We start from the raw sequence: 11,399 nt of genomic DNA on the forward strand, positions 1-11,399 counted from the left end.
ACTTCTGCTCTTTGAAAGTGCCCAGAAAAATGCACAGTAACACCCCCAGATTTGTTCCTCAAAAGCTGTGAGGTCTTGGGCAAGCCCCTTTACCTTTCTAGGCCTCAGTTTCCCTATTTGAAATGTGCAGATAAAAATGCATCCCTACTTCACAGAGTTTTTGAGTAAAGGAAAAACAATAATGTCAATAAAAGCTGGTTGCACAATAGTTCATGAAAAATATGTGCTGGACGGGATCTCTGTACTTTCCACTCAATTTTGCTGTGAATCTAAAATTGCTCTAAAAAATAGTTTATTAATTTTTTATAAATGCTGGACAAATGAGTGTGGAATGGATAATAGATGGCTGGGCCTCTTTTTTTCAATGCCTACAGGCTGTAGAAAGGAAGATCAACGTTGAGGGTGGGATTTCTAGCCTATAAAGTCTGTTAAAAAGGTGGGGGGTTTTTTGGTTTTTTTTTTTTTTTTTTGAGACAGTCTCCCTCTGTCACCCAGGCCAGAGTGCAGTGGCATGATCTCAGCTCACTGCAACCTCCACCTCCCGGGTTCAAGCAATTTTCCTGCCTCAGCCTCCCAAGTAGCTGAGACTACAGGTGGACGCCACCATGCCCAGCTAATTTTTGTATTTTTAATAGAGACAGGGTTTCGCCATGTTGGCCAGGGTGTTCTCCATCTCTTGACCTCATGATCTGCCCACCTCAGCCTCCCAAACAGCTGGGATTACTGGTGTGAGCCACCATGACCGGCCAAAAAGGTGGGTTCTTAATCCATCAGGGTAAGAGGATGTATCTACCCTGGAAAAAATTATTGGCAGCCCCCAAACTGGAGTTAAATTTACATGAGGGATGAGAGGCAGCACTTTAAAAGGAAAATGGCTCTCATCGTTCATGTGTGTTTCCGCCCAGCTTAGGGTCAACCACTGAGAAAGTGCTATTCAAGGAAGGAAGACACTGAATGCATGTCTCTTACTCTGTCTGCCTGTCATATGTTCTTCTGCTTCTAAGAAATGCATCCCCCTTCCTCTGCGATGTCTTCCTTCCACCCCATGCCAGCTGTATTCTACTAGAAGCTTCCAGCTGTGAAAACAGGCCTCCCTGATCTCAGGTAGGGCACAGGACCCAGGGAAAGCCAATGTTCCCTAAGACTTTTTTAAGTTAGACCTCAGGGGTAGGGGGGAAAGGCAGCTCCCCTTCAGGGTAAAAATGGCAGGCCATGAAACCTGGCCATTGCTGGCACCCTTGGTTCCAAAAGAGAGTCAGAGTGAACAAGACTAGTACATGGGCAGAAACCAAGATGGGGGATGGTGAGTCCTCTCCGTTTGTCTTTTCCCTGTTCCCTGTTGACCCTGAGGCCAGTTGTACTCTGCCCTCCCTTAGTTCAGTTACAGGAACCAACAAATCCCCCTTCTAACCTAGGCTGGATATGGAAATTCTGCCATTTGTGACTAGTATAATCCTGGCTACTACAACTCTGCCTTTCTCTCTCAAAAACAGTATAAGTCACTGGGAGAGAAGACATGATAAATAAAGCAATTAGAAAGCCACTCAAAATAGCACTAGATTGGGTAATTTTGAATTAACTCAACTTTGCATTTATTTTTTTCTTTTCTTTTTCTTTTACTTTTTCTTTTTCTTTCTCTTCTTTGTCTATCTGTCTCTCTTTCTTTCTTGGCATTTTTCCCCAGCTAGCCACTGAAAATGTAAAGATGAGGAAAACATACACACAAAAAGTTTGCAATCTAGCAATGAGGAAGCCATAAATATAACATGCGATATGCAATTTATACCTGGTGGAGGTGTACAGCAGCACTAGGAAAGCATAGAGGAGGGTTAATTTATTCTGAATGCCAAGGAAAGGTACTGTTGAGGCAGGATTACTAAAGGTGAGCTCTAATGGGTTTTGCAAGAGAGCCAAGATTGGGAGTTTACAACAATGTAGATGGCATAAAGGAGACATAAATCCCAGAAGATTCCAGGGATGACTAAAAAGAGCAGGAATCATAGTAGAGGTGGCGCCTGAGGTTGCTTAGAGCCCTGGGCAGCACAAAGAACCAGATGTCTTGCTCCTACCTCCTGCGCCACCTTAGCATCTATATTCAGATGCTCTGCTGCTAAGGAGACCCCATGCCTGGTCCACAATCTTCTTTCTACTGCCAACCACCGTATCACCTTCACATTGAAGATCCTGTCCCTCTTCTGCTTGGTTTCACTTACTCATAACTTCAGCTTAGGGCCATTAGGGAACTTCTTGCCATAAACTGGCACATTGTCTGTGCTTTAGCATCTGGTAGGGAAAAGCAGAGAGTACTAAGCAGGCTAAAGCTCTACACACCAGGGGTTGGCAAAACGTGGCCCACAGGCCAAATCCAGCCCACCACCTGTTTTTGTAAATAAAGTTTTCTTGGATCACAGTACGGGTCATTCATTTACATAGTATCTGTAGCTGCTTCTGTGCTACCACAGCAGAGTTGAATAGTTGCAGCTAAGACCACATGGCTGGTAAAGCCTGTAAGATTTACTATCTAGCTCTTTCCAGATAAAGTTCCCAACTCCCACCCTATAATACTGCTTCCTCTGAATTTTAGTTCCAGACTCCCCAGTACCAACCTTTATAGTTGGATTAAACCTTTTTTTTTTTTTTTTTTTTTTTTTTGAGACAGAGTCTTACTCTGTCACCCAGGCTAGAGTGCAATAGTGTAATCACAGCTCACTATATCCTTGAACTCCTAGGCCCAAGGGATCCTCCTACCTCAACCTCCCAAGTAGCTGGGACTACAGATGCATGCCGCCATACCTAGCTAATTTTCTCTTTTTTTTTTTTTTTTTTTTTGTAGAGCTGGGACCCTCCCTGTGTTGCCCAGGCTGGTCTTAAGCTTCCGTGCTCAAGTGATCCTCCTGCCTCAGCCCCCCAAAATGCTGGAATTATAAGTGCAACCCACTGCACCTGGCTGACTAAACATTTTAATGCATCTATAAAAAATTGGCACTTGGGAATGATGGAGCCATCTTAGACCCTTGTCAGAGAAGACTAAGTAGAAAATGTAGTCACTAAACTGGCTCAAGCCATGAGAATATTTTTATACACAACTAAAAAATGTGGAAAAGTAACTCTTGAAATTTTTTTCCCTTAGAACTTTTTAGGGAAACTCTTTGGTACCCTCTTTCTTTTTAAGGAACACTCAGGTCAGTCATAGGACATTTTTCTCAGAAGCTTGAAAGATCATTGCATCACCTGCTACCCTTGAGTCCTGCACAAATTCTGTTGCAGCCTGTCCCAGAGCAGCAAAGCTGATTCAGTTTCTAAAGATCTCCCCCAAAGAGCATTTCCCAGCCTTCCTCCTCTTAGACGCATCCTCCCCCTTGCCCACCCCACCCCCTTCCTGAGCACCTGTTGCTACAACAAAGAGAAGCTCAGGGTTGAAGTTTCTGGGCTTGTCCAGGTGATAAACTGAGGCCATTCAGAGGAGATAATGCCATTTGATGGTTGAGCTCTTTTCAATCATCAGGGAAAGCGCTGAGTGGAGAGAGGCATTCAAAAAAGCTCCCTGGATATAAAAAGGTGATTACATCTAAATGGGAGACCTGTCACTAGGCAAAGCACTCTGCCAGTTGACACACAGGCAACTTCAATGGCTAAACGGCTGCAGGCAGGGTGGGATTTGTGTGGCTCTGGACTCAGGACAGCTGCAGCTCTGCTAAGGGGACAGGCCTTCCTTGGTCCCTCAGTAGTGAGAGAGGCCACAGGCTGCCAGCACAAGCACTCTGCTGGGGGTTCTGTCAACCTTGCCTAAGCCATGAGCAACTCAGGCCAATGCTCTAACACTCCTGGAAGACAGGTCGGTATGAACTCCTCAAAGACCCAAAGATTTGAGGACTGTGGACATAGCCAGTTTTAATGCTTAAAGATCCAAGCTTAACTCAGCATTTTTATTCGCCTGGTTTTGTTATTCTAGATCAGGAGTCAGGCACCATTTTATGTAAAAGACCAGATGGTAAATATTTTGTCCTTTGCGGGCTGTCTGGTCTCTGTTGCAGCTACTCAGCTCTGCTGTTGTTGTCTGCAAGCAGCCGTAGGCATAAATAAATGAGCATGGCTACATTCTGAAGAAGCTTTATTTATGGACACGGGAATTTGAATTTTATATAATTCTCATGTCACAAAATATTATTCTTTTGATGTTTTTCAACCATTTAGTGTAAAAGTATTTTACTAAACGTTTTACTAAAATGTATAAGTGTTTCTTAGTGCATAGGCTGTACAGAAATGAGCAGCAAGATGGCTTTGGCCCATGAGCCACAGTTTGTAGACCCTTATTTTAGGGGGTTCTATTTGGGAGAGAAAGAATTACAGGGAAAGATTGTCTGATTTAGCTCTATGAAGAGTTCTAAATGTATCAACTATGATTAATAACTTGCATACACACAGCACTTTAATGTTAACAAAATGCATCTGTGCTGTTATTCAATACCCACTGCAAGCCTGTGAGTTAGGTATTATTATGCCAATGTCTAGATGAGGAAACTGAGAGTCAAAACAGACACAGCCAAGATCAGACAGTAAATGGGAAGCCCCAAGTTCAAATACAGTAGTCCACCTCCAAAGGCAGAGCTTTTCCCATTGCATCTTGGGGGAGCTTAGAATGTCCATTTCACCAAGTGTTTATTAGGGCTTGAAGGCAGCAGATGGGGATGAACACCTGGGCAAAGGCACAGAAGCAGGGGAGTCAGAACCTCCTGGTTGCTTCATGTTTTCCTTAAGGCCATGGACATTCAGGAAATTGACAGCTACTGTTCTCATTAGGAGCAGAGCTGACCATGCCCAAAGACACAGAGTAAGCCAAGTTCTCCGATGTGGTATAATCACTCAGCCTGGTCACCATGGCTGTTGCTTGGATTCGTAAACCTCCAGCAGGTCAGCAGGTGTCGTGGGGGACCCAGAGGTCAGCCTAAGGCCTTTCTCCAATGCCTGACCAGGAGCATTCCGTAGCGGAGTAGGCACCCATCTACATGGAATGATATCTGGGACCCCTAAGAGAAAGCCCTACTCCTAACACTCTTCAGCTGAGAAGAGACCTGAGTCTCTTCAGCTTTATGCCGTATTTTTAGAGAAGGCACTGGACATAGGGTGCTTGGTATGGCTTCTTGTCTCCACTATGGTGCCACACTGTGAGCTGACCTTTGGCCAGTCACTTCCTATCTCCACATATCAGTTTTCACCTGTGAAGTGGGGGAGTAATGGCAATGTGGGGAGAGTTTGATGGTGGTTTTTATGTGGTATCTAACATGGTGCTGGCAACACAGTAAGATCCCAAGAGGTGTCAGTTTCTTCTTGTCCTGAATCTTCATCTTCATGTCTTCTTGTCTGCACTGTTCTGCCTGCCTGGAATGCCTTTTCTTCCACTTCATTTTCCTGGTAAGCCTCCCCCAACACTCTGCCCATTACATACAAACACCTTGAGGAGTCACTTCCTCACTGGGCAATGTTATGGGTTGACTTGGGTCCCCCCAAAAAGACATGCAGAAATCCTAATCCCCAATACTCAGAATGTGACCTTATTTGAAAATAAGATCGGTGCTCTTCCTTTCCAACTTGGGCCCAGCAGAATGGCTCTGCAAAGAAGGGTGACAAGAAGAAAAAGGGCCGTTTTGCCATCAACGAGGTGGTGACCCAAGAATACACCATCGACATTCACAAGTGCATCCATGGAGTCAGCTTCAAGAGGCGTGCCCCTCAGGCACTCAAAGAGATCCAGAAATTTGCCAGGAAGCAGATGGCAACTCCAGATGTACACATTGATACCCATCTCAACAAAGCTGCCTAAGCCAAAGGAATAAGGAATATCCCATACCGTATCTGTGTGTGGCTGTCCAGAAAACATAATGGGATAAAGATTCACCAAATAAGCTCTACACTGTGGTTACCTACGTAGCTGTTACGACTTTCAGAAACCTACAGTCAATGTGGATGAGAACTAACTGCTGATCATCAAATACATCAAATAAAGTTATAAACTTAAAAAAAAAAAAAGTGAGCAGGTCACAGTGGCTTACACCTGTAATCCCAACACTTTGGGAGCCCGAGGTGGGCAGATTACCTGAGGTCAGGAGTTTGAGACCAGCCTGGCCAACATGGTGAAACCCCGTCTCTACTAAAATACAGAAATTAGTCGGGCATGGTTGGTGTCAGGCTCCTGCAATGCCAGCTACTCAGGAGGCTGAGGCAGGAGAATTGCTTGAACCCGGGAGGCGGAGGTTGCAGTGAGCCAAAATTGTGCCACTGCATTCCAGCCTGGGTGGCAGAGTGAGACTCCATCTCAAAAGAAAGAAAGAAAAGAAAAGAAAAAAGAAAGAAAAGAAAAGAAGGAAATAGAGAGAGACGGGGCAGGGAGGGAGGAAGGGAGGAAGGGAGGAAGGGAGGAAGGGAGGAAGGGAGGAAGGAAGGAAGGAAGGAAGGAAGGAAGGAAGGAAGGAAGGAAGGAAGGAAGGAAGGAGGAAAGAAAGGAAGGAAGGAAGGAAGGAGAAAAGAAAGGAAGGAAGGAAAGCAGAAAAAAGAAAAAGAAAGAAAGAAAGAAAAAAAAAAAGAAAGAAAGAAAAGAAAGAAAAAAAAAAGAAAGAAAGAAAGAAAGAAAGAAAGAAAGAAAGAAAGAAAGGAAAGAAAGGAAAGAAAGAAAGAAAGAAAGAAAGAAAGGAAGGAAGGAAGGAAGGAAGGAAGGAAGGAAGGAAGGAAGGAAGGAAGGAAGGAAGGAAGGAAGGAAGGAAGGAAAAGAGAGAGTGAAAGAAAGAAAGGAGGGAGGGAGGGAAGGAAGGAAGGAAACAGGGTCTTTGCAGAGGTAATCAAGTTAAAATGATGTCATTAGGGTGGGTCTTAGTCCAATAGGACCAGTACCTTTATAAAATGGGGATACATGGATACAGGGACAGATACACACTGAGGGAAGACCATGTGAAAACACACAGAGAGAAGATGGCCATGTGACTGGAGTGATGCAGCCACAAGCCAGTGAACACCACGGATGCCGGAAAACACAGAGGCTAAGAAGAGCAAGGAAAGATTCTCCCTGAGGCCCCTCAGAGAGAGTATGGCCCTGCTGACACCTTTTTGACTGGCTTCCAGAACAATCTATCAATTTCTGCTGTTCAAAGCCACTCATACTTTGGTTTTTTGTTAGAGCAATCCTGGAAAATGAATACAGGCAACCTCAGTATTTCATTCGACACTTGCTCCATTACACCAAACTTTAGTCGACATGCCTGGCTCCTCTCCTGAGTTGCAGGCTTACCTCTGTATCCCCAGGGTCTAGACACTGCTGGGAGGTGATCTCTATTTGCTCCATATACTGAATTAAAGTTCCATTGCCCTGCACACTCTGAGTCTGTGCCTGTGTGACTGCCTGTGTGTAACCACTTTGTTGATCCAGTGACATTACATCAGCAGGAGGCCAAGGATGAGCTATTTTTTTCTGGCTGTATATTCCGTGAATTAAAGACTCAACTAGGAAAGGCTCGGTGGTCAGGCCAACAGGTCTGCCCCCTCCTGAGTTTATGAATATCTGCTCCCAGTTCCTTTGCCTCTCATGCTGGGCTGGCTGCTGCCTTGCCACGTGAAGCCTTCACCCTCTCTTCCCCAGCTGGCACCACCATCAGCAATTCCCTTTCTCCTTAGAAAAGGAATTTCTCATGCCTCTAATCCCATCACTGTGCGAGGCCAAGGCAGGCAGACCACCTGAGTTCAGGAGTTTGAGACCAGCCTGGCCAACATGGTGAAACTCCATCTCTACTAAAAATACAAAAATTAGCTGGGTGTGGTGGCTGGTGCCTGTGATCCCAGCTACGCGGACGCTAAGGCAGGAGAATTGCTTGAACCCAGGAGGTGGAGATTGCAGTGAGCTGAGATCATGCCATTGCACTCCAGCCTGGGTGACTCTGAGAAAATAAGACTCTGTCTCAGAAAAAAAAAAAAAGAAAGAAAGAAAAGAAAAGAAAGAAGGAAGGAAGGAAAGAAAAGGAATTTCTCAACCAAGAAAAAGTTGGAATGCTCTAAAGTAACTTCAATCGAAAGAAAAAAGAGGCCAAGGGAAGAGAAAGTAACATGCTAACACCTAGAAGCAGTAGGTCACATGGCCCAGAATTCTACCACCACGTAGCCCAAGATCACACACAGTGCTCTCAGTTCTCATTCTCACCTGTGACCCAGGTGGGACATTAAACCAAGCTGCTCATCTTTCTAGCCCAAGAGAAAAACGGACCCTCTCTGCTCCACCAAGGCTGGTGGAGGTTCCAGACTCTCCTAGAACCTGCTTTCTTGATCTCTGTCTGCATGTGGCTCCCCAGCCTTTGTCTCTGGCTTTGGACCTCCTTGCAGAGCACTCTGTCGCTGCCCTGGCCCCTCCAGGTTCCTCTGAGCCCTGCCCTGGTGTCTGCTTTTCTGAGTGAGAGCACCTGCACTGCAAACTGGCTGCAGAGAGTCCCTACCTTGATTCCCCTCTGCAGTCTCAGCCACGCCAGCTCCAGGGAGCCACCTCTCTCCATCGGTCCCTTCTCTGTCTTCTGCAGATGCCTGTCCCATGTTCATCAATGGTATATCAAGATGATATCTACCTTCAAATGGTCTATTTTCTTCCTAAGGAAGTGACCTTATTGTTTATTCAACAAATATTTATTGAGTACTATTATGGATTGTGTCCCCCAAAAACATATTGAAATCCTAACCCCCAAGACCTGTGAATGTGGCTTTATTTGGAAATAGGGTCTTTGCAGATGACCAAGTTAATATGAAGTCATTAGTGCAGGCCCTAATCCAATATGACTGACCTCCTTATAAAACAGGGAAAATCTGGACAGAGTCATGCAGAGGGGAGATGATGTGAAGACACAGGAAGAATGACAAATATAAGCCAAGGTATGTCTAAGGCTACTCGGAGTTAGGAGAGAAGCCTAGGACAGATTCTCCTTCTCAGCCCTGAGAAGGAACTAAGCCTGTCAACCCCTTGACTTCAGACTTCTAGCCACTGGAACTGGGAGACAACACACTTCTGTTGTTTAAGGTGTGATACTTGGTTACAGCAGCCCTAGGAAACTACAAGTCAAGTGCCCTCATTCTAGGATCAAAACTCCATGTCTTCAGGGAGTTCACATTCTAGAAGGGGACAACAAACAAGAAACAATTAAATGAACAAAGCATGGCAAATGTAGGTAGCCATAAGTACAGTGGAGAAAAATAAAGCTGGGAATGGAGTTAGAGAGTACAGGGGAATGGGAAGCACTGCAATTTAAAATAGAAGAGTCCTGTAATCCCAGCACCTTGGGAGGCCAAAGCGAGCAGATCACCTGAGGTCAGGAGTTCGAGACCAGCCTGGCCAACATGGTGAAACCCCATCTCTACTAAAAAAAAAAAAAAATTAGCCAGGTGTGGTGGCAGGAGCCTGTAATCTCAGCTACTTGGGAGGCTGAGGCAGGAAAATCGCCTGAACCTGGCAGATGGAGGTAGCAGTGAGCTGAGATCATGCCAGTACACTCCCGCCTGGGTGACAGAGCAAGATTCTGTCTCAAAAAAATAAATAAATAAAATAAAATAGAAGAGTCAGAGAAGGACATTCCAAAGAGGGAACATTCAAGCAAAGAACTAAAAACTGTGAAGGAGACATCCGAGGAGATATCCATGAATAGTGTGGTTCAAGTCCAGGAAGCAGCACATATTGAGCGCCCTTTGTATGCCACCCTGCCCAGCTGCGTGCCAGGCAGGGTTGGGAGGGATGATTGGAAAGGCTGCTGTGGTGAGAGGGCTGCTGGCCTCCATGTCATAGCCCTACCAGCCTCAGATATATGTGCCAACATCATCTCCTGGTGTGATTTTGCACAGCCACACAGATCAGCAGAAGTGAAAGAAGACTATTCACTGCAGATAAGGTTTTTTCCATAAACCTGTAATTATGAATAGCATAAATATGTTTCATTTTTATGTAAGTGAAGTAAGACTGTTAACTTATTCCAGTTATCGTTTGAATTATATTGTGATTTTTATAACCTTGTTTTGTCCTTGGGTCCATTTTCAATCGATGTCGGAGTCCTCGAAAATGGAAGAGGCCGTGACCTCTCTTGACCTCTGAGAGGCCCTGGCACACCAGGTCCGGTGCTGGGTTCTGGCAATCTAAGAACAATAAGGTGCAGTCCCTGCCCTGGAGAACATGAGGCCTTGCTAAGAGAGAAGGGTATGTAAACATGTCATTTCAACAGAATGTTGTAAATACTCTGATGGGAGCACATGAGAGTTCTTTGGAGGGCTTTTTAAAGTTCTTTTTTTCTTCAGTACAAGGGAATCTTGAGGCAAAATTCTATATGGACTAGTTGTTTCCAGACACAATCTTACACTAATTGCTTGGCCAGGCATGGGTTTAAAAAACAAATCAGTCCAAGAACAGTGGCTCACACCTGTAATCCCAACACCTTGGGAGGCTGAGGCAGAAGGATCACTTGAGCTCAGGAGTTTGAGACCAGCCTGGGCAACAAAACTTCTCTGACTCTTCTATTTTATTTTATTTATTTATTTTTTTGAGACAGAATCTTGTTCTGTCACCCAGGCGGGAGTGTAGCGGCATGATCTCAGCTCACTGCTACCTCCATCTGCCCTGTCTCTATAAAAAATCAAAAAGTTAGCCAGGCTTGGTGACACATGCCTGTGGTCCCAGGTAGGTGGTAGGCTGAGGCAGGAGGTTCACTTGGGCCTAGGGGGTGAGGCTACAGTGAGTTGTGTTCACACCACTGCACTCCAACCTGGGCAACAGAGACAGACTGTTGAAAGCAAGGGAAGGGGAGGGGAGGGGAGGGGAGAGGAGGGGGGGGAGGGGAGGAGGGGGAGGAGAGGAGAGGAGAAGGGAGGGGAGGGGACAGGAACGGAGAGGAAGTGGGGGAAGGAGAAGGTGGGGAAAGGGAAGCGGGGAGGAGAGAGAGGGGAAAGAAAAGAAAAGAAAAAGCAAGCACAAATCAACCCCTTCTGAGTACACTTCCCTCCAGCTGATGAAATTTTCCTAACCATGACCCTTTGGGGTCACCATCTTAAAAATAAACAGGGAGCTCTTTAACCAAAAGAAGATGCCAAAGTCCTAAAGAAATTGACCTCAACAAAGCCTCACTCCTTCTCCAGCAGTTTCCAGCTCCATCGCCTTAATCTTCCCATGAGAGTTGTGCGTCAAAATCTTGACCAGTCTCCCATGACCTTGCCATTGCCTCTTTCACCTCATCACTTGCTTCTTCCTCCCACTGCCAAAGTCATCCAGTCACTTCCATCACCTCCTTCCACATCCTCACCACCCTCTCCACCCTAACTTACTCTTTTTTGCCTCTTTCTGTCTGTAGAACCCTGGGAAAAACCCTTCACCAAGCCATCAAGCCTCACAGGCCTTC

The 11,399-nt window shown here is 45.5% G+C and overlaps 1 pseudogene; it reads left to right on the forward strand.

Annotated features, from left to right (window-relative positions):
- The first annotated feature begins 4,877 nt into the window (after nucleotides 1-4,877).
- LOC126932294 (60S ribosomal protein L31-like) lies at nucleotides 4,878-6,169 on the forward strand (annotated as a pseudogene).
- Nucleotides 6,170-11,399: the final 5,230 nt, after the last annotated feature.

The sequence above is a fragment of the Macaca thibetana genome, chromosome 12 (assembly GCF_024542745.1).
Source record: "Macaca thibetana thibetana isolate TM-01 chromosome 12, ASM2454274v1, whole genome shotgun sequence".
Classification (NCBI taxonomy): Eukaryota; Metazoa; Chordata; class Mammalia; order Primates; family Cercopithecidae; genus Macaca; species Macaca thibetana.